We start from the raw sequence: 23,684 nt of genomic DNA on the forward strand, positions 1-23,684 counted from the left end.
AGGGAGCCTTTAAAGTCACAAACAGTTAGGAGCGCACCTGCCTGACATCCCAGCAATTAATCTGCCCCATTGCATCATGGTAGATGTAGTATCTTCAAAAAACGAACTCCATTAATTTTTAAATATTTCACCTTTAAGTAGGTACAGCCTTTACTGTGCATCTCTGGACACATGTGTTTCTGGGTTAGTCCCTTCTTCAGCAGAGAACATATTTGCGGGGTGCTGGGAATGCTGCCATAAATCACCCGGTTTCAGTACCTCTTCCCTGGCCTGCTGGTGCCTGCTCCAGAGCTCGTCAGCCCAATAGCTCAAGGGAGCCTTTAAAGTCACAAACAGTTAGGAGCGCACCTGCCTGACATCCCAGCAATTAATCTGCCCCATTGCATCATGGTAGATGTAGTATCTTCAAAAAACGAACTCCATTAATTTTTAAATATTTCACCTTTAAGTAGGTACAGCCTTTACTGTGCATCTCTGGACACATGTGTTTCTGGGTTAGTCCCTTCCTTAGCAGAGAACATATTTGCGGGGTGCTGGGAATGCTGCCATAAATCACCCGGTTTCAGTACCTCTTCCCTGGCCTGCTGGTGCCTGCTCCAGAGCTCGTCAGCCCAATAGCTCAAGGGAGCCTTTAAAGTCACAAACAGTTAGGAGCGCACCTGCCTGACATCCCAGCAATTAATCTGCCCCATTGCATCATGGTAGATGTAGTATCTTCAAAAAACGAACTCCATTAATTTTTAAATATTTCACCTTTAAGTAGGTACAGCCTTTACTGTGCATCTCTGGACACATGTGTTTCTGGGTTAGTCCCTTCTTCAGCAGAGAACATATTTGCGGGGTGCTGGGAATGCTGCCATAAATCACCCGGTTTCAGTACCTCTTCCCTGGCCTGCTGGTGCCTGCTCCAGAGCTCGTCAGCCCAATAGCTCAAGGGAGCCTTTAAAGTCACAAACAGTTAGGAGCGCACCTGCCTGACATCCCAGCAATTAATCTGCCCCATTGCATCATGGTAGATGTAGTATCTTCAAAAAACGAACTCCATTAATTTTTAAATATTTCACCTTTAAGTAGGTACAGCCTTTACTGTGCATCTCTGGACACATGTGTTTCTGGGTTAGTCCCTTCTTCAGCAGAGAACATATTTGCGGGGTGCTGGGAATGCTGCCATAAATCACCCGGTTTCAGTACCTCTTCCCTGGCCTGCTGGTGCCTGCTCCAGAGCTCGTCAGCCCAATAGCTCAAGGGAGCCTTTAAAGTCACAAACAGTTAGGAGCGCACCTGCCTGACATCCCAGCAATTAATCTGCCCCATTGCATCATGGTAGATGTAGTATCTTCAAAAAACGAACTCCATAAATTTTTAAATATTTCACCTTTAAGTAGGTACAGCCTTTACTGTGCATCTCTGGACACATGTGTTTCTGGGTTAGTCCCTTCTTCAGCAGAGAACATATTTGCGGGGTGCTGGGAATGCTGCCATAAATCACCCGGTTTCAGTACCTCTTCCCTGGCCTGCTGGTGCCTGCTCCAGAGCTCGTCAGCCCAATAGCTCAAGGGAGCCTTTAAAGTCACAAACAGTTAGGAGCGCACCTGCCTGACATCCCAGCAATTAATCTGCCCCATTGCATCATGGTAGATGTAGTATCTTCAAAAAACGAACTCCATTAATTTTTAAATATTTCACCTTTAAGTAGGTACAGCCTTTACTGTGTATCTCTGGACACATGTGTTTCTGGGTTAGTCCCTTCTTCAGCAGAGAACATATTTGCGGGGTGCTGGGAATGCTGCCATAAATCACCCGGTTTCAGTACCTCTTCCCTGGCCTGCTGGTGCCTGCTCCAGAGCTCGTCAGCCCAATAGCTCAAGGGAGCCTTTAAAGTCACAAACAGTTAGGAGCGCACCTGCCTGACATCCCAGCAATTAATCTGCCCCATTGCATCATGGTAGATGTAGTATCTTCAAAAAACGAACTCCATTAATTTTTAAATATTTCACCTTTAAGTAGGTACAGCCTTTACTGTGCATCTCTGGACACATGTGTTTCTGGGTTAGTCCCTTCTTCAGCAGAGAACATATTTGCGGGGTGCTGGGAATGCTGCCATAAATCACCCGGTTTCAGTACCTCTTCCCTGGCCTGCTGGTGCCTGCTCTTTAAAGGCTCCCTTGAGCTATTGGGCTGACGAGCTCTGGAGCAGGCACCAGCATGCCAGGGAAGAGGTACTGAAACCGGGTGATTTATGGCAGCATTCCCAGCACCCCGCAAATATGTTCTCTGCTGAAGAAGGGATTAACCCAGAAACACATGTGTCCAGAGATGCACAGTAAAGGCTGTACCTACTTAGAGGTGAAATATTTAAAAATTAATGGAGTTCGTTTTTTGAAGATACTACATCTACCATGATGCAATGGGGCAGATTAATTGCTGGGATGTCAGGCAGGTGCGCTCCTAACTGTTTGTGACTTTAAAGGCTCCCTTGAGCTATTGGGCTGACGAGCTCTGGAGCAGGCACCAGCATGCCAGGGAAGAGGTACTGAAACCGGGTGATTTATGGCAGCATTCCCAGCACCCCGCAAATATGTTCTCTGCTGAAGAAGGGATTAACCCAGAAACACATGTGTCCAGAGATGCACAGTAAAGGCTGTACCTACTTAGAGGTGAAATATTTAAAAATTAATGGAGTTCGTTTTTTGAAGATACTACATCTACCATGATGCAATGGGGCAGATTAATTGCTGGGATGTCAGGCAGGTGCGCTCCTAACTGTTTACGGATACCAGCACGTTGGGCTGGGGTGCTATTGCTCTGGACTGGTCCTGCCAGTGCAAATTGTTCCTCCGGGAACAGCACAGGCCTTCGAATTGGAGGGAGCTAGTGGCGATCTTCAGAACACTAAAATGTTTTAACCTCCTGCTTTTCTGGAAGAATGTGCTGATAAAGATGGACAACACAGTGACTGTCTCCTATATTAATCTTCAAATAAGCAATCACTCAACCTCCCTCAATACTATTGTGACAGTTGGGCTCTTGGGCAGAAACTAACCTGTTGCATCTCTCAGAAGTCCATATCAGGGTTTCCGACAATGTGAAGGCTGGTTTCCTCAGCAGAAACTTCCCCGACGTCTCAAGAACTGACCCTGTCCAAACCAGTCTTTCGGGTAATCAGCACCGGGTTCAGCAAGCCTCTTCTAGACCACTTTGCAACCAAGGACAGTGCTCAACTACACCGATTGTGCTCCAGGTTCCCGGTACCCGATGCTTGGGGAGTGAAAGCTTTAGTGATGAAGTGCTAGGATCGTCTTCTTTATGCATTCCCTCCTTTCCCATTGATTCTGAGGGTTATCTCAAAGCTCCAGCAGGAGAAGGCGCTTGATACTGGTGGTCCCTTACTAGCCATGGATACCCTGGCTTCCGCTTCTCCAGTCCCTGGGTCTCCTTCCTCTTTGGATACTTCTGAAATCCCTGTCTGCTCTCAAACATTCAGCCCTGGCCTTCAACTTACTCTGTCGGTTTGGAGGTTGATAAGTCCGATCTTCCAGCACAGGGTCTTTCTCCTGCCTTGGTGGAGGTAATTCAACATTCAAGACGACCTTCCACTGTGAATTCATATTCAAAGCACTGGAATTCATGGTGTTCTGCTCGTTCTATTTCTGCACCCACCTGCAGTTTGTTTAATGTTTTGCACTTCCTTCTGGATGGATTTCACTTGCATCTTTCTCTTTCCACTTTGACGACTCAATGGTTTGCTATCAAGTCTTTTAACCTTTTTCTGTGATCCAGTCTCTGAATTCTAGACTTTTCAGAAGTTTTTCTGAGGTGCGTTCACTGAAGACACCGCTTTCTCCTGCCTGGGATCTTCCGGCTGTCTTACGGGCTTCGCAGTTCCATCCCTTTGAGCCTCTAGGTGAGGTGGATTTTAAATTTCTTTCATATAAGGCACTTTTTCTGGTGGCAAACACGTTGGCCAGGAGGATGGGGGACTTGGGTGCCTTAAAATGCTATCCTCCTCTTCTTCGGTTTCTGGATGATGGTGTTGTGTTGAAACCTGATCATGCTTTTGTTCTGAAGGTTAATTCCATTTTCATAGGTCCCAGGGGATTATTCTCTTTTCTTTCTTTCCCTCTCCATCCTCCCTGGAGGAACGTTTGTTTCATGCACTTGTCACTAAAGGAGCTCTGTTTATTTATGTCTGTAGGTCTCATTTCAGGAAAACTGACTCCTTGTTTGTAGCTTTTGGACAGTCGTGGAGAGGCAGGAAGGTGTCCTCTATGAATTTGAGTAGATGGATTAAATTGACCATCTCACTAGCCCTTCAGGATTTGACAGGGGATCTTCAGGTTTAAGGGAGGTTCACAAGGTACTTGGAACATAATTTTGTTAAGCATTATCTCCTGAATCTCCTGAATAGTGTTTCTAGTTTATAATTGAGCTTGGGTGAAGGGGTTTTGAACTCTGCACTTTGATTTTCTGTGTTGTGTGTTTTTCTGGTTATTGCATCTATCAAACAATGATATGTGTTCTTCAATAAGTTTGTCAAAGGACTTACAGCTTTGGTATACCTCATATAATGACCAGGACGAGGACGAGGAAGGTAGGGGTAATGCCCCGGTTACTTACCAGTAGTCTTCATTACCATTAGCCCATCTCACCCTCATCACAGTCATTAAACCCCGCTCACCCTCCTTCCTATCAGTCCTTTGACGAGGGCTTGGATATATAAAGTAGGAGCCAGGAGTGCCAGCCCTCTGTATGGCACTCAGGTTGGGTGGGAGGGGCTGGCGTTCTAGGATCCTCCTGTTCTTTGTTTTCTGTTGCGAGGTGACAGCACCTCATGTCATAATGACTGTGACGAGCATGAGGTGAGCTCACGGTAATGAAGATTACTGGTAATTAAACAGGCTGTTCCACTTCAATACGCAAGGCTTACACCAATGCAGCCTCCACTGGATCTGCAAGTGTAACTCTGTAAACTCTGAGCTGCTGCCCATCTGCCAAAGGTCTTTGTAGTCACAGTGACCTGATCTATTTAGGGGGGGTGACCAGTACTCATTTTCCTTGCCTGTGCCCCCATGTCAGGTGGGTACACAAAGGGAAAATGTAAAACAGGTTTAAGTCACAGGGGAACATTCCCTGTGTTTTGGAACCATGTAGCTCTGGTACTACACAAACAAACTCCTCCTATGGAATAGGAAGACTTTTTTCTCATTACGAAAAGGTTATTCAAGTGGGTGCTTTAAACACGCCTACCACTAAAGGGCTGAAAGCATTAAGCAGTATAACATTTTCCTTGCGAACTGTAACAGTAGATGACATTCTCTTTAGAACCGCCTCTAAAACACATTTCTTGTCGGTAGTTTGCACTAAAAAGTGAATCACTTAAAAAACTTGGGGCAGATGTACAAACCCCTTGTGCCACCCTAGTGTACTTTTTTTATGCTAAGGCAGCATTAGGGAGGCCTTTCTCCCACGCCATATTTACAAAGTGGTGCAATGCATAAATTGCACCACTGTGTAAACCCTTGTGCCGAATTAGGCCTGCACCAAGCATAATGTATGCAACGGGGCATTCCTATGCAGGTAGGCCTGAAAAAATGCAATGGTGAAATTTACAACATTTCACTGCACCATTTTTTCCAGCATTTTTAATGCCTGCTCAGAGCAGGCGTTAAAATTACACACCCATATTAACTTATGGGCCTCACTGTGATTTGCTGCACTAGCGACAACATTTTTGACGCTAGTTCATCAAAGCGCCACAATAGCATAGAAAATGTGGATGCTATTGTACTAAGGACCGCCATGGTGCGCCTTATTTTAAATACTTCACAACCATGGTGTCGTTGGGTGGTGGTAGGGGGACACAAGAAAAGTGCACATGGGGACCGATGTTCCACTTTCTTGTAAATCTGCCCCTATGTTCTTCTACAGTAACTCTGAAAGATTTCCTTGAAAGAGATGTGCTTTCTTTCAGTCAGTGCTGCCTTTGTCTCATTTTAGTGTATGATGAACATAGATTCTATATATGTGTGTTCCTTGTTTTGCTATTGATTTATCAGTTGTGTCCAGTGGATGACATAGATACTTTCTTAGGTCCTCGTAGGTTTGGATTTTCTTATTGGAATAGATTCAATAAACCTATTCGTTAAGAGTGGCCCGGTAATTGGAATGATATTTATAGCACATGATGAAATACAACTCTGCAGAGTCAAAACGTGTGATAAATACTAGACCTGAGTGAAATTTGCATTCTACTGACATAATTAGCATACATTCAATAATCATGTGTTACCCTTGTTCTGTGAAATTCCCAAAATGAAGCTACTATGACACATTAGGTAATTATGCACCATTTGCAGTAAAGATTTACCATGATTGTGCAGTTTGCTGTAAAAATATACCGCAAATGCATGGAAACAACAGGAGCAAGGGAGCACAAAGGGAGCTATTGTTCACAATGCTTCTTTGTGCACATTTTTTTAGCGCAAAATGAATATGCTTCCAAACGGGATCTGAGGACGCATTTCACTCTAAAATACCACACCAAATGCCAGTTTTAAATTTTGTGTAATTCTGTTTAATTTTGCATAATTAAGCAGGAGCAAATAATACAAATTCCAAACACCATTAAAAAATACCACACAATTATAAGTTTCAAATAAAATTTGGATTTTGATGCTTATTGCACCAAAATCCAAATATTCTGACATTTTTCCCAAGTACATAGCAGCAGGTTTGACCCGCCAATATTGATCACAAAACTCATAATTGAGATCCGTTCTGTAATAGGAGTTAATGCACACGCCAAGCCTCTCGTAATGAGACCTAAGTGTAACAACAAGCACTCAGCCATTCTTCTTGTTCGCAGACCAAGGTTGGCCTTGAGCATCATGAGGCTGGCATTTTCGTATGCTCTTCTTAGTTTCCATGCTAGAAATAATTGATATATGCATTGTTCTTAAAACTCTAGAAAAAGGTTAACCAACCCAATATTTTTTCGCAAATGGCCCGGATAGTGGCCACCTCAAGGGGGTTGTGTGAAACATGTGGTCAAGGGACCTGCAATAGTCCTTAAAGAACTAATTTGCAATAAAAAGGTAATCCCAGATTAAGCCTATTTCTCTGGTACACAAAGCATTAGGAAAAGTTCATCTTATTTGAAAAGGCTGATGCTTCAAAGGGAACCTATCAGTTAACCTTGCTACCACACCATGCAACATGAATACTATATAATTGGCCAGATGCGGTACAACAAAGGCCCACTCATTTGGTGTGAAATGACTGAAATTAATATTGCCTGAGTCAGTCTTTGAAAGATGTCTTCGGAAGGTTTTCAAATACACTGTTGATATTGGTTTGAAACCTGAAAACGAATAGTAGTTGAACCACATAGCACCCGACCAAGAAAATCAACATAAATGTTGTCAGTATTTGGTAATCTCGGAGATAAACTTTGTAAAAAAAATAAAATCCATACCCTAAATCGCTGCGCAGAAATCGATCAAAGAGTTGGAGAAAATAATTCCTATGTCACAAAATTACAACAAAGTCCCAGTGACTGCAGATAAATGACGCACTCCGAACGAACCCGGCATTATATTAGTGAGCAGCATGCCCAACACTTTAATAACCTTATATGTGGACATTGGTGCACAAACATGACTACATCCGATCAAAAAGGAGTATTGGCTACACAGCAAAGAAAAAATACAATGACCAGTCCCTCTCATAGAAGCACAGAGCACTGAAACTCTGATGACAAAACAATGTAATTCTACTACTGCCATAGGTCTACAAAAATAACTCTCACTCAAGACAACCCTTCCCGTGTGCTGATATACACAGATGCCTAAAACAATCCAACAGAAGGCCAACGAGTTGGATGGGGATTTGCAGTCTTGATCTTTGAACTCCAGGGTTTGTAATGTGATTTGTGATGCTCTCTATTTGTGACTGCGTCGCATTTTTATTCTTTAGCTGAAAGTTTAATAAAAACATTGATTGCATCCTTAGATTTTGAGTCCTGAGAACCAAGGCAAAGAAGGGCTCCACAACTAACAAGAGATGCACTTGTAGGAAGGACGGGGGTGAAGTAGATGTGATTTAGAGCTAATTCAGAATTTGGCGGTCGTCCGTCATCCACCAGGGTGACAGAGTAAATTACTCCATCACCCTGGTGGAGGACCCGGCAACCACATTTTGAAAAGTCTGTCTGGCTGGCGGTCATCAAGGCGGTTAGTGTATTGTGGCTTTACTGGACAGCTCCTTCAACAATGATGGGGTGTATGCAAAGTTTCTTTTTTTTTATTTTCAAAAACAATATCCCAAAGTAGCATTTTATTTGTAAAAATAAAAAATATATATTTTCCCCCTGAAAACTGACCTACTTGTCCACCCATCTAAACTAGGTGGGTGGACATACAGGTCAACCTCCTATGGCCTTTACTCTGTCGGGCGATTGGTGGTGTGTAACCACAGATGATACAGACTAGATACCGTCATCATTACACCAAAGATCTGTCCCTATTTAAATCAAGGGGCAGACCATTATGTTGGCAGAATGGGTACTCTGTTGTTTTTGCAACAGAGTACCCTTTCTATCAACATATAAAACAGCCCCCAAGTCTGCAAGCGCATCCACAAACACTGTTACACCTCACAAAATACAAACTGTTCTATGAGTCATGCCACAATGTTTACCAATACCTGAGGTTAGCTCAAGGATACTCTGGGGCCCTGGTGCATGTTGACATCTTGTCCCTGATTGGGCCGATGCATTTCAACAAGCGATATTGTCCTTCCCTGCATGGTTCCATTCACTAGGATCCTCGAACTCTGTTTGTCTTTATGTATTTCTCATAAGGAGAAGTCAATGTGTCAACCACTAGACACATTGACTAGCGGTTATCCCTCCCTTTAGCTTCTTTATTAGTGGACGAGTAGTGTTTCCTGGGGGGTGGATCCAAGATCTCACATGATATCAGTTCTTTTAGAGAAAAGGGGTTCTTACTGTATGTCTACGAATTTCCACATTTCAGTGGAGCATGTGTTGGATGTCGCAATACTGATCACATTCTATATTCCAAAGAAATTCCCTTTCTTCAGTTGTACGTCACTAGAGTAAGTCTGACCCCCGCTGTTGTGTATTTCTTGTGTGCCAACCAGTCCCAAAGCTGGTGTAAATACTAAATACTTTTAAAAACCTCCAATCTATCTCAGTGACATAGTGAACGTTCAACATTCAGTCTGATCAACCCCTTTCTTGAACAGTAAGAGAACATCCACATAGTATGTGTCTAAGCTATAAACTAGTGGGTGTCCTGTCCTTATATTTACCTGCACCACCTGGGACCCCAGTCAATAATGCCACCTAATATTACCATTGAATGTTCTGAAAGTTCCCCATCCTAGCTTGTCAATCAGAGTTCAGCTTTGCTTCACCACGATTCACATCTGGTGACCTAGTTACTTCCATGGACCTCGTAAATCGAAGGTGTTCAATCTTTGCCTTCCCCACTCTCTCTGATGATCTCTAGGTTTGGCTTGATGTGCTGCTTATTCTTTAATGCATTCTAGATCACTTTGTCTCTGCTGTGTTGTGTCTCTATTTCATTGCTCTATTTAGCTGCCACCTTGAGTTCCAGGTTTGGGCATCATGCCGTGTATCCCCTGTACTTCAGTGAGAGATTTGGTCTGGCAGTGTTGAGATTGACAACTGAAGCAAGTTTTAAAGGGATGACCCTCATCAGTATATTGGTTGGTGTTGTACAGCATCACTGCATCACTGGTCTACATTATTTTCTCTTAAGGAGCATGATCACTGCCATGATCCTGAAGAATTAAATTTGAAAGTGATGTACAAGGAAGGAAGTGCTTCCTCACAGTAGCCATGATCATCTCTTTTACTTGAAAGAGATGCAATCTAGTGATAATGGCTGGTGGGCGATTGCCAATTAGCACTATACCTTTTGTCCTGTGGGATTGATCCAACTCTCAGGTGTGCCCAAGACACAGTGCAGTAGCATCTGGACAAATGTCTTAATGTCAGAGCCCTCAAGTTTTGTGCAGGATGCCTCTGATCATAATAAAATTCCTCAGGGATCTTTTTTTGGCAGCCTTAATCTTTTCTTGTGACATAATGTTTAGCATCTGGAAGGTGCGTAATTTGCTTTTAATCAATTCTACCTCTTCTTCCTTTTGAAAGTGCACAGCATCTGTCGAAGTTAGTGGATGTCCTTCCGGCATCTCGCAGTTCCTGCTTGAGGTCGTCTTGTAGGGTTGTGAAATCATCTGACAGTCCCTGGAGGAAGTCCTATAGAAGAAGCCCTGTTATGGGTTTGATGTCCTACCCCCCAGAAGTATCACATGACAGTGTCTTCACAAGGTTCATCTTGTCCATTGTGTTTGGTGCCCCTCCCCCCAGTTGCGAGAGAATGAGGTTTGATTACAAGACCTTCAGCCGACTGGTCTTGTTTATTTCTCGCCATGTTGATGTTGCTGCAGACCTGTTTGCAAGACTGCATACACAGAATAGAGGTGGTCATTACAACCTCGGCGGTCTTTTAAGAAGACCGCCGGGGGCCCGCCTTGCGGAAGAGCGCCAGTAGTGGCGGTTTGCCGCTCGGCGTGTTATGACCGTTGGCTGCCCTCCGTCGTTTTTCCGACAGAGAGCCGCCAACAGCCATACTTGCGGGCGGCGGGGAAATGGAGGTTGCTCCACCTCCACCGCCACGCCAACAGAACACCGCCCAGCGAATCACGTCCTGTGATTCTGCGCGGCGGTGTTCTGTTGGCGGTGTGGTGTTGGCGGAGCTGCCCCCATGGCTCCCGTCCCCTCCCGGAGGATCGACGGAACAGGTAAGTCGATCGTCCGTTAGGGGAGGTGGGTGTTGTGTGGGTGCATGGGGGTGTGCGTCTGTGTATGTAGGGGGTGTGTGTGAGTGCGTGTATGCTTGCGGGGTTGTTGCGTGTTTGGGAAATGTGTGCGTGTCTGTCTGTATGTATGTCTGTATGGATGTGTGCGTGAATGTGTGAATGTGGGTGTACGTGTCTGACTGTGTGTGTGTGGATGTTGGCATGTATGTCGGTGTGTGTGCGTGTATGTGTGTTGGTGGTGCCTGCGTGCGTGTCGGGTGTGTGTCAGTCATGTTATGTTGGGGGTCGGGGTGGGGAGGGGGGCCCTGCCACCTTTGGGGGTGGCAGGGGTGGTGGGGGGTGTAGGGGAGGGAGTTGGGTGGGGGTGGGAGGTGGGGGAGACCCCTATCAGTGCCAGGGAAGGAATTCCCTGGCACTGATAGTGCTTACCACCATGGATTTCATGGTGGTTCCTACCGCTGGAAATCCACGGCGGTAAGCAGGGTCACAATACCGGAAGCGGTATTGTCACGGCCGCCGGGCTGGAGACCCAGGTCTCCAGGCCAGCGGGCGGAACGGGGAAGCGGCGGATGACCATGGCGGTAACCGCCATGGTCATAATACAAAAAAAAAGACCGGCAGCCTGTTGGCGGTCTTACCGCCGCTTTAACACCGTCCGCCAGAGTTGTACTGACTCCCAGAGACTTCAGATCAGTGGTGACAATGCAAGTGGGGTTGGCTAGCCACGACAATCCCCAACACTGTGGCCCTCATTACGAGCCTGGCGGTCTGTGACCGCCAGGCTCGCGGTTGGCGGGAGCACCGCCGACAGCCTGGCGGTGCCCCTTAGGGCATTCTGACCGCGGCGCTTTGGCCGCGGTCAGTGCAGGAAAACCGGCGGTCTCCCGCCGGTTTTCCGCTGCCCGTCAGAATCCTCCAAGGCGGCGCAGCATGCTGCGCCGCCTTGGGGATTCTGACACCCCCTACCGCCATCCTGTTCCTGGCGGTTCGCCCGCCAGGAACAGGATGGCGGTAGGGGGTGTCGCGGGGCCCCTGGGGGCCCCTGCAGTGCCCATGCCAATGGCATGGGCACTGCAGGGGCCCCCGTAAGAGGGCCCCGCTTGTATTTCACTGTCTGCATAGCAGACAGTGAAATACGCGATGGGTGCAGTAGCACCCGTTGCACCTTCCCACTCCGCCGGCTCGATTACGAGCCGGCTTCATGGTGGGAAGGTCGTTTTCCCCTGGGCTGGCGGGCGGCCTTTTGAAGGCCGCCCGCCAGCCCAGGGGAAAACTCAAAATACCCGCCGCGGTCTTGCGACCGCGGTACGGTATTTTGGCGGCTCCCGCCAGGCGCGCGGTCACCGCGTCCGGCGGGAGTCGTAATGACCCCCTGTATGTTTTAAGTGCCACTAAATCAGGCCACCTTCAGACATACAGTCATGGTGTGTTTCCGTCTCACTGATGTGGCTCATTCTGTCAGTGAGAAATGCCTGCAAAGTGTAACACAAGCAGCCCCTCCTGATGAGGCATATGCAGATGCCTACAGTGAGCCCCAACCATTTACAGGATTGTCAATTCATTAGGAGGCCCCATATTAAAAAGGGCTGATATGTATAGCAGGGCCCCCCTAGAGTTGCAGCTGTCATGTTTCTACCCCACTAGTACTAACGACTAAATGTGGCAAACCTAATCACAAATCTATTTAAAACTAAAAGCCATACACAACTCACTGAGCAATATAGTGTAGGAAGTGTTTCCTGGTAATATTCAATAATCCTTGTGCTATTTCTAGGAACCATGCTGACAGATCAACAAATAATAAGGCTATTCTTGAGGTTCAAAGGTGGGGAACAAACCTGGTTTGGGACAACAGGGTCTGTTATTTTAGTTATTATAGTCACAAGGGCAAGGACAATCGTATCTGTACAAGAACAAGCACAGGCACTGCATGAGCCAGTGAAGGCTAAATGCTTTCATAACAGGAAAAAATGATGAAAATTGCAGACATTTTAATTTTCAAAAACAACAAGATGTTATAGTAAACTCAGAAAGTATGATATGTCAGGTCAATCTTGAAAAGCAGGTGCACTTGATGCAAGCATTTTGGGGATTTCCTAATTTTTAATTACCATACATTTTATACAGGAATTAGGAGTACCTAAAAACAGTGGCAGCTGGTAATTTTAGGAGGGAGGGAGATGGGCGAAACACACTGATACACATGCACTCTCACTTATTCATTCACACACGTGCGCACACACACCCACGCATTCAAAACACTCATCAAATATTCAAACCTGCATGCACTAAACATTCATTTGAAAACAAAACACACACACTTACCTTCAGGCATCTCTGCCTCAAAGGTCCCAGGAGGGTTGGGATTGCTACATTCCCTCACTGGCTAACCTAAGGTCAGCCAATGAGGGAAGGCAGCAGTCTCAACTCGTCACAGAGTGGGATGGGGTCAGGGAGACTGCTGACCCCACCCCTCTCTGTGACAAGGTGTCACTGATTGACATTTGGCCCATGGCGCTTCAGGGCATAAAACTGAAGCACCATGGTCCGAAGCAATCAGTGGCATTCCCTCTCTTCATGAGTGGGAGGGCCTTGACGCACCTTAGCTAGGTTGAAGAGGTCATGCCCACAGGGCTGTGACTTCTTCAGCCCAGCAAACTTCAGCTCAGGCAGCTGGGAGCCTGCACAAATAGTGCATGTCTAACTCCTTGCTGCCTGCCCTGAAAATGAAGAGTGTCTGTCAGGCTGACCTTTGCTAAGCCTGATAGACACTCTTCTTGAGAGGCAAGAGGTGGGGATGTGTGGCCTCTCTGCCCCAAAGGATGGGCCGCAGCTGCCTAAAAGGAAAAACACACTGTTTGCAACATGGCCAGCTCCCTTGCGTCCCCTTTCAAATCCCAGAGTCTCGTCTCCTTCTAGGGGCCCGCAAAACCTAATAGGAGCTTGCTTGTTTTGTTGATGCAGCAGTACTTCACCACCTGTAATGCATAGAACAAGGGATCTATCATGGGTGACACGTTCCCGTCTTTCAAGGGATGCTCACCCCACAGGGTCCACTGTGACCTGGCTCTAAATAAAAAGGGAGCTCTTGGCTTCATACTTACTTCACAGAGACATCTAATGAAAGCCTATACTACTGCATCCCTTGACAAGCACATGAGGGAAAACAAGGGCTATAGGTAATTTGAGAGTGTGAATTACTAGGTATTTATTGTACTAAAGAGTAGTCCAAGTGACTGGCGAGAGCATGAAGAGGCAATGACTTTGCTCAAAATGTCTGAGCTGGGTCTTTGAATCATAGGGTTTGCTGAAGCAGATATGCTAATTAGAAAATTATTAATGATGTTTATGTGTTTTGAATAAGGAAATTTTGTAGAGAAAGTAATCGTAGAGAAAATAATGTGCACGTTTGAAAATGTGCCCTCAGGGCATGTCAGCCATTTAAACGAAATTGTACTAATATAACTGAAACTGTGTGAAATAACGAAAAATGTATAAGAATAATTTTGTAATACGTCATATCGAAATGTATAACCTATGTTTTGCATTAACCTAAAGTGCTAACTTAGCTGAAATTAAGGCCTAGTCTTCCTAGGCCTCGCACACGAAGAGTTGAAATACTAAAAGTGCTGCAAGAAGCCTGATGCATGGCCTGTCCTTGAGCCAACCGATGTTAAAGTTGCTTAGCTAGAATCCTCTGCAATGTACCGGCAGACAGGAGATGATGAAGACAATAAGATACAATTATGTGTAGAGTAGGCTAAATGTACTTTCCCAGGACTTAAAAAATGGAGGCACTGACTGAAGAGGAAGATGCAACTATTTCGATACCTGAAGAGCAAGATGATGAGGACATTGTATAGTGGACCAATCCGCGTCTTGTGAAAGGACTAATATTAAAATTTGTAGATTTGGAAAACAAATACTATAGGTTAAAGTCATATCTGCTGACTGACTGACCAATTGGGAATTAATGGAATGGACTGGGAGACCCTAATAAAAATTCATGACAAGGGGCTTAAATTTCAGATGTGGGAGAATTTAGACAGATGCGAGGAGAGAATAGGTGACGTCAGGAGATGCTGTTCGAGATTCTGTCGTTGGGCTCATACTCTTGAGAGCCTGATGCGTAGCTGATCGATTGATGACCTGAAGACGAGTACTGACTCTGTTTCTGATCCATTTTGTGGATAGGTAGTTATGAAATAGTGACTGACTAACTTGTGCCTTTTCTTCTAGGTACCAACTGCACTGATTATAGATTCTCACTTAGAAAGCTGTTTTCCAAATTCATGTTTTTCTCTAAATTGTTTAGCATGAAGTCCCACATGCTAATGCTAATCTTGGTTAGGTCGGCTTCTTAGGGGTGGCGTTGACAGTGACAAATGACTGACGAGCTATCTGCTGAACTACTGCTATTGATGCTGGAAATCTTTTCCTGGCCTATGTAGGAGCACTCAAACATATGTTTTCTTCAAGTTCAGATTTGATTATGTTATTGACGTTCCATTAATGAACTAATAATTAACCTCCCTGGTGCGGGTCACGACCAGTGGCCGACACCAGGAAGGGCATTAATAAATCCTCGGGTGCGTCGCACCCGAGGATTTTTTTTTTTTTTTAAACTTCCCCCGGGAGACACGGAAGCTTCCGTATCTCCCCCCGCCCCCCACCCGCCCCTTTGTGACGTCAGCGCGCGCGAGGCGCGCTGATGTTTCAAGGGTGTTTTCCCCATCAAAGCAGGAAGCAGCCTTGCGGCCGCTTCCTGCTTTGATGGGGAAAACGGCCTTTTTTCGTGCACCCCCCAGGGGATTTAAAAAAAAAAAAAAAAAAATACAAATAAAATGAAATGACAGGGGGTCGCCTGTGGGCAGGGTGACCCCCTGTGGGGGCAATATTTTTTTTTAGATGTTGTAGGGTTTCCCTGGGGGCCATTTTGGCCCCCAAGGAAACCATACAACAACAACAAAAAAAATATATGTATATATAGATCTAAATATATCTATGTAGATAGATATATCTAGGTACATGGATATATCTATAGATATATCTATGTAGATATATATATATATATATATATATATATATAGAGGTAGATCTATATCAAAGAGATTTATAAAGCGCGCTACTCACCTGTGAGGGTCTCAAGGCGCTGGGGGGGGGGACGTGGGGGAGGGAAAGGGGCTGGGAGGTTCACTGTTCAAAAAGCCAGGTTTTGAGACCCTTCCTGTAAAGAAGTAGGTTTTGGGTCTTGCGAAGGTGGGTTGTGAGGGCGTTCCAGGTTTTGGGTGCAAGGTAGGAGAAGGATCTGCCCCCGGTGGTGGTGTGTTTGATGCAGGGGACAGAGGCGAGAGAGAGGTCAGCTGAGCGGACGTTTCGTGTGGGGGTGTGGAAGGTGACTCTCGTTGAGGTAGGCAGGGCCTGCGTTGTGGAGTGATTTGTGTGCGAGGATGAGGATCTTGAAGGTGATACTTTTGTCCATGGGGAGCCAGTGGAGGGATTTGAGGTGTGGAGAGATGTGTTTGTGTCGGCGGAGGTCGAGGATGAGTCGTGCTGCTGAGTTCTGGATGCGTGTAGTTTGCGCTTGAGTTTTAGAGTGGTGCCGGCGTAGAGGGCGTTTCCGAAATCAAGCCTGCTGCTGATGAGTGCGTGAGTGACAGTTTTTCTGGTCTCTGTGGGGATCCATTTGAATGTTTTTCAGTATACGGAGTTTGTTGAAGCATGAGGAGGTAAGAGCGTTGATTTGTTGGGTCATCGAGAGGGAGGAGTCTAGGATGATGCTGAGGTTGCGTGCGTGGTTGGCGGGGGTGGGTGCAGGGCCTAGCATGGTGGGCCACCATGGGGGGTCCCAGGTGTTTTTGTGTGGGCCAAAGAGGATTATTTCAGTTTTGCTTGAGTTGAGTTTCAGGTGGTTGGCTGTCATATATATATCACTTTTGTCAATATGTGTGTGGTTTCCCTGGGGGGAAAAGGGTCCGACTTGTCCAGTGGCAGTTTTAGTGCCATAAAGAAGCGCAGAAGGTTTATATGCCTACTGCAAAGAGCACATCTGTATTTTATGTAAATAGCTGAGTACATTAGTAAAGTCTATGGAGAGATGAAGGGCACTTTTGCTGGGTGGTAATGAGGGAATCCGAGGAGGAGGGAGTGGGAGCACCAATAATGATTGTTGGACTGGGCGCAGGAGATGCTAAAGACTGTGACGAATGGTATGTGACAAGGTGTTTTTTGAGTGTCTTGAAAGTACGTGCTGATTGAGGGAAGAAGCGCAGGTAAGGTGGCCTCTACTGTTGCACGTATCTCACACACACCATCGATTTTGTGACTGTCTACGTAGGCTAGTGTTTTAGACCTACAGTTTAGCCAATAGCAGAGATGGCATCTTGATGGATAACTGCTGCCTGCACTCGGGTTATAGAGGACTGCTCTGACATAGGATCAGAGACTGAGACATCAGATACTGAGACAGCATCTGAGGGATAGGACAATGGCGCAGACTCTGGGACTGCTTTTTCAGTCAGAGGAGTCCCATTCGAAAACTCCTCTTCCAGTACATTATGAGGGAGGTGATGAGGACAGTCCTGCTGTCCCTTCGCAAGCTGTTCGTGCAACTGGGTAATAGTGGGTTAGGCCAACCCAGAGAGCAGGTGAATGCGGCGGCAAGCAGAGAGAGAGTGCTCTCTTGGGAGCTCCCCAATTTAGTTCAGCCCCAAATTCCACCACCCAAATCATATTGTGGAGACATCAAAATTGTCTATGGCAAAACAAACTGGTTTTGTAAGGCAGGCACCTGTGTTTTTGGTCCTGGATTCGGCGGCCATATAGAGAAACACACTAAACCCAAACATTTCTGGAAACTAGACATTCGGGGGAGTCCACAGAGGTGTGACTTGTGTGGATTCCCCAAAGTTTTCTTACCCAGAATACCCTGCAAAGCTGAAATGTTGAAAAAAAACTCAATTTTTCTCGCATTTCTGTCACACAAACTACAGGAATATGCTGGGATCCACAACATTCCTACCACCCAGTGACTCCTCACCTGTCCTGATAAAAACACTACCCCACTTGAGTGCCTACACCTAGTGCCTGTGTCAGGAATGGATCACCCCAGGGTCAACAGCTGCCTCACGTAAGGACCAACATTGACCGTTGTGTGATCTATTCCTGTCGCAGGCACCAGGCCTAACCACACAAGTGAGGTATCATATTTATCGGGAGACTTGGGGGAACGCTGGGTGGAAGGAAATTTGTGGCTCCTCTCAGATTCCAGAACTTTCTGTCACCGAAATGTGAGGAAATTGTGTTATTTTAGCCACATTTTGAGGTTTGCAAAGGATTCTGGGTAACAGAACCTGGTCCGAGCCCCACAAGTCACCTCATCTTGGATTCCCCTGGGCTTCTAGTTTTCAAAAATGTGCTGGTTTGCTAGGTTTCCCTAGGTGCCGGCTGAGCTAGAGGCCAAAATCCACAGGTAGGCACTGTTTTCTATGAAAAAATGTGATTTGTCCACGTTGTGTTTTGGGGCATTTCCTGTCGCAGGCGCTAGGCCTACCCACACAAGTGAGGTATCATTTTTATCGGGAGACTTGGGGGAACGCTGGGTGGAAGGAAATTTGTGGCTCCTCTCAGATTCCAGAACTTTCTGTCACCGAAATGTGAGGAAAACTTGTTTTTTAGCCACTTTTTGAGGTTTGCAAAGGATTCTGGGTAACAGAACCTGGTCTGAGCCCCGCAAGTCACCCCTCCTTGGATTCCCCTAGGTCTCTAGTTTTCAGAAATGCACAGGTTTGGTAGGTTTCCCTAGGTGCCGGCTGAGCTAGAGGCCAAAATCTACAGGTAGGCACTTCGCAAAAAACACCTCTGTTTTCTTCCAAAAATTTGGATGTGTCCACGTTGCGCTTTGGGGCGTTTCCTGTCGCAGGCGCTAGGCCTACCCACACAAGTGAGGTATCATTTTTATCGGGAGACTTGGGGGAACGCCGGGTGGAAGGAAATTTGTGGCTCCTCTCAGATTCCAGAACTTTCTGTCACCGAAATGTGAGGAAAACTTGTTTTTTTAACCACTTTTTGAGGTTTGCAAAGGATTCTGGGTAACAGAACCTGGTCCGAGCCCCGCAAGTCACCCCTCCTTGGATTCCCCTAGGTCTCTAGTTTTCAGAAATGCACAGGTTTGGTAGGTTTCCCTAGGTGCCGGCTGAGCTAGAGGCCAAAATCTACAGGTAGGCACTTCGCAAAAAACACCTCTGTTTTCTTCCCAAAATTTGGATGTGTCCACGTTGCGCTTTGGGGCGTTTCCTGTCGCGGGCGCTAGGCCTACCCACACAAGTGAGGTATCATTTTTATCGGGAGACTTGGGGAAACGCTGGGTGGAAGGAAATTTGAGGCTCCTCTCAGATTCCAGAACTTTCTGTCACCGAAATGTTAGGAAAACTTGTTTTTTTAGCCACTTTTTGAGGTTTGCAAAGGATTCTGGGTAACAGAACCTGGTCCGAGCCCCGAAAGTCACCCCTCCTTGGATTCCCCTAGGTCTCTAGTTTTCAGAAATGCACAGGTTTGGTAGGTTTCCCTAGGTGCCGGCTGAGCTAGAGGCCAAAATCTACAGGTAGGCACTTCTCAAAAAACACCTCTGTTTTCTTCCAAAAATTTGGATGTGTCCACGTTGCGATTTGGGGCGTTTCCTGTCGCAGGCGCTAGGCCTACCCACACAAGTGAGGTATCATTTTTATCGGGAGACTTGGGGGAACGCCGGGTGGAAGGAAATTTGTGGCTCCTCTCAGATTCCAGAACTTTCTGTCACCGAAATGTGAGGAAAACTTGTTTTTTTAACTACTTTTTGAGGTTTGCAAAGGATTCTGGGTAACAGAACCTGGTCCGAGCCCCGCAAGTCACCCCTCTTTGGATTCCCCTAGGTCTCTAGTTTTCAGAAATGCACAGGTTTGGTAGGTTTCCCTAGGTGCCAGCTGAGCTAGAGGCCAAAATCTACAGGTAGGCACTTCGCAAAAAACACCTCTGTTTTCTTCCCAAAATTTGGATGTGTCCACGTTGCGCTTTGGGGCGTTTCCTGTCGCGGGCGCTAGGCCTACCCACACAAGTGAGGTATCATTTTTATCGGGAGACTTGGGGAAACGCTGGGTGGAAGGAAATTTGAGGCTCCTCTCAGATTCCAGAACTTTCTGTCACCGAAATGTTAGGAAAACTTGTTTTTTTAGCCACTTTTTGAGGTTTGCAAAGGATTCTGGGTAACAGAACCTGGTCCGAGCCCCGAAAGTCACCCCTCCTTGGATTCCCCTAGGTCTCTAGTTTTCAGAAATGCACAGGTTCGGTAGGTTTCCCTAGGTGCCGGCTGAGCTAGAGGCCAAAATCTACAGGTAGGCACTTCTCAAAAAACACCTCTGTTTTCTTCCAAAAATTTGGATGTGTCCACGTTGCGCTTTGGGGCGTATCCTGTCGCAGGCGCTAGGCCTACCCACACAAGTGAGGTATCATTTTTATCGGGAGACTTGGGGGAACGCTGGGTGGAAGGAAATTTGAGGCTCCTCTCAGATTCCAGAACTTTCTGTCACCGAAATGTTAGGAAAACTTGTTTTTTTAGCCACGTTTTGAGGTTTGCAAAGGATTCTGGGTAACAGAACCTGGTCCGAGCCCCGCAAGTCATCCCTCCTTGGATTCCCCTAGGTCTCTAGTTTTCATAAATGCACAGGTTTGGTAGGTTTCCCTATGTGCCGGCTGAGCTAGAGGCCAAAATCTACAGGTAGGCACTTTGGAAAAAACAGCTGTGTTTTCTATAAAAAAAATAGGATGTGTCCATGTTGTGTTTTGGGGCATTTCCTGTCGCGGGCACTAGGCCTACCCACACAAGTGAGGTATCATTTTTATCGGGAGACTTGGGGGAACATAGAATAGCAAAACAAGTGTTATTGCCCCTTATCTTTCTCTACATTTTTTCCTTCCAAATATAAGAGAGTGTGTAAAAAAGACGTCTATTTGAGAAATGCCCTGCAATTCACATGCTAGTATGGGCACCTCGGAATTCAGCGATGTGCAAATAACTACTGGTCCTCAAAACCTTATCTTGATCCCATTTTGGAAATGCAAAGGTTTTCTTGATACCTCTTTTTCACTCTTCATATTTCAGCAAATGAATTTCTGTATACCCAGTATAGAATGAAAACCAACTGCAGGGTGCAGCTCATTTATTGGCTCTGGGTACCTAGGGTTCTTGATGAACCTACAAGCCCTTTATATCCCAGCAACCAGAAGAGTCCAGCAGACAAAACGGTATATTGCTTTCAGAAATCTGACATCGCAGGAAAAAGTTACAGAGTAAAACATAAAGAAAAATGGCTGTTGTTTTCAGCTCAATTTCAATATTTTTTTATTTCAGCTGTTATTTTCTGTAGGAAAACCTTGTAGGATCTACACAAATGACCCCTTGCTGAAGTCAGAATTTTGTCTAGTTTTCAGAAATGTTTAGCATTCCGGGATCCAGCATTGGTTTCACACCCATTCCTGTCACTAACTGGAAGGAGGCTGAAAGCACCAAATATAGTAGAAATGGGGTATGTCCCAGTAAAATGCCAAATTTGTGTTGAAAAATTTGGTTTTCTGATTCAAGTCTGCCCGTTCCTGAAAGGTGGGAAGATAGTGATTTCAGCACCAGAAACCCCTTGTTGATGGCATTTTCAGGGAAAAAACCACAAGCCTTCTTCGGCAACCCTTTTTTCCCATTTTTTTGGAAAAAACAAAATTTTCACTGTATTTTGGCTATTTTCTTTGTCTCCTCCAGGGGAAACCACCAACTCTGGGTACCATTAGAAGCCCTAGGATGTTGGAAAAAAAGGACGCGAATTTGGCGTGGTTAGCTTATGTGGACAAAAAGCTATGAAGCCCTAAGCGCGAACTACCCCAAATAGCCAAAAAAGGGCTCAGCACTGGGGGGGGAAAAGGCCCAGCAGCTAAGGGGTTAAGCTGATTGAATAAAGTTTGATCTAACAGATGATTTAATATTGTAATCAATAGGGAAATACGATTGTTTAACTCTTTACTGAGTGTTGATTATTCATGAATAGATGGTATTTAGATGTTGTCAATTAATTATTGATGTTTGGTTCTACTGATATTTGATTCCAGTCGTCAGCACATGACTATGATATTCCATGCGATCCAAAAGTTTCATCGACCTATACGCGTCCCCTTAGTTTACTTACTCAGGACCAGACGCGCTAGCAGGCTGTTTGCCCATGTCAAATGGTATGACTAGCACGGGCATGCCTAGCACATTAGTTATTTACTTTGCATTTGCTGATAGCCCTACAAAGCATACCATCACGTGTCTCTGTGAAGTACAAGCCTGTTCCTTCAAACCGTCAGATACCAAAAATGAGCTACTTATCACTGAAGGAATTTGGGGAATTGGACAGGGTGAAATTACAACCCAGTCGAGTTTCGGAATCAGTCAGTGGCAGTCTACATATCTGAGAAATAACAGCTTAGAATGATTTTGTTGGTAAAAGGCCCATCATATTAGTCGTTAACTTTGATTCCTTTCTTGGTCGTTGGGTAGGAATTAATAAAACAGTCCCAGGTGATTTATTTTACAAGCTCAATAGCAAGCTCAATAGCATCAATCTGGAAGCAGCCCCTGTCAGGGCCATCTGGGACTTCCATGTGTTTATTTGGAAAATCCTATTACTTCCGCTACAGAAATGCCGCTAATGACTTCGGAAAACTACCAGAGGTGTGGAAACCCCCACCCCTGCCAATAGTCCTCAATTCCAAGCAGTGCAGCTGAAAGGTCCATGAGTAAAGGCATGTTTCATAACTACTGAAGAAGGTATTTGGGGGGAATATTTCAATTTATAGACCTCATTTTCGCACAACAATGCAGAATATTTCACCTAGTTAATATGCATTGGAAGGCAGTTGGTAGCGAGAGGAACTTCTCTTTGACAGGAGAGTTGCTGAAACGAGTATTTTGTGAAATGAGACTCGACTCTAGTTGAAAATTCAAAACGTTCAATTAGTTGAATTGCCAAAGAGAGGATTAGTAAAGTTTTAGAACCAAACTTAAACTTGAGAATTGCTGTTTTTAGCAAATCGTTTTCACTTTGGTAAACTACGTTTTTAAAGAACCCAATTCTTTCTGTTTACAGACTCAATTTGTTTATTCCATTTTCCCAAAAATATTCGTGGGTGATATGGGCATCTTTCACATTGTAATTTCAACCAAATTTTCGGAAAGGTCTGTCCAGTTGTCTTTTGGGGGATTTAAACTGATCTTAGCCTACAATCAGTGATGCAGACAAAATAAGGCATGCCACAAAACAATGATTCATATCCAAAATCCGCTTCTCTAGCCACGTTTGCCCATCACATTGCTTCCTACAACTCTGGAGGCCAGATGTACAAAATTCAGGGATTGCAATTTCGTGATTCTTACCAAATAGCAATTAGGAAACTGCAATTCCTAGAGTACCAAAACGTGCTTATGAAATAGCAATTCCTAACGGGTTTGCTAATTGACCCATCTCTTGAATAATAAAGAGATAGGTTGCAATCTGTGATCCATTAGGAATCACAGCCATTATAGAAATAGTGGCCAGCTGAGGTCTGCAGACCATCATGTCTGTGACTGCATTTTAGTAAAGCATGTTATATGTAGCTAATTTTTCATAAAGGAAAATGGGATGGTTTACAACAAAAAAAATGCCAATTTGAAGTTTTAATTTTTAAGAGTAGGCAGTGATCAGTGGGAAATATAGGCAATGTGAGTACTTGGTGATGCCTTTTGGCTAGTGCAATGAACCAGCAAC

This window comes from Pleurodeles waltl, chromosome 6 (genome assembly GCF_031143425.1).
Source record: "Pleurodeles waltl isolate 20211129_DDA chromosome 6, aPleWal1.hap1.20221129, whole genome shotgun sequence".
Lineage (NCBI taxonomy): Eukaryota > Metazoa > Chordata > Amphibia > Caudata > Salamandridae > Pleurodeles > Pleurodeles waltl.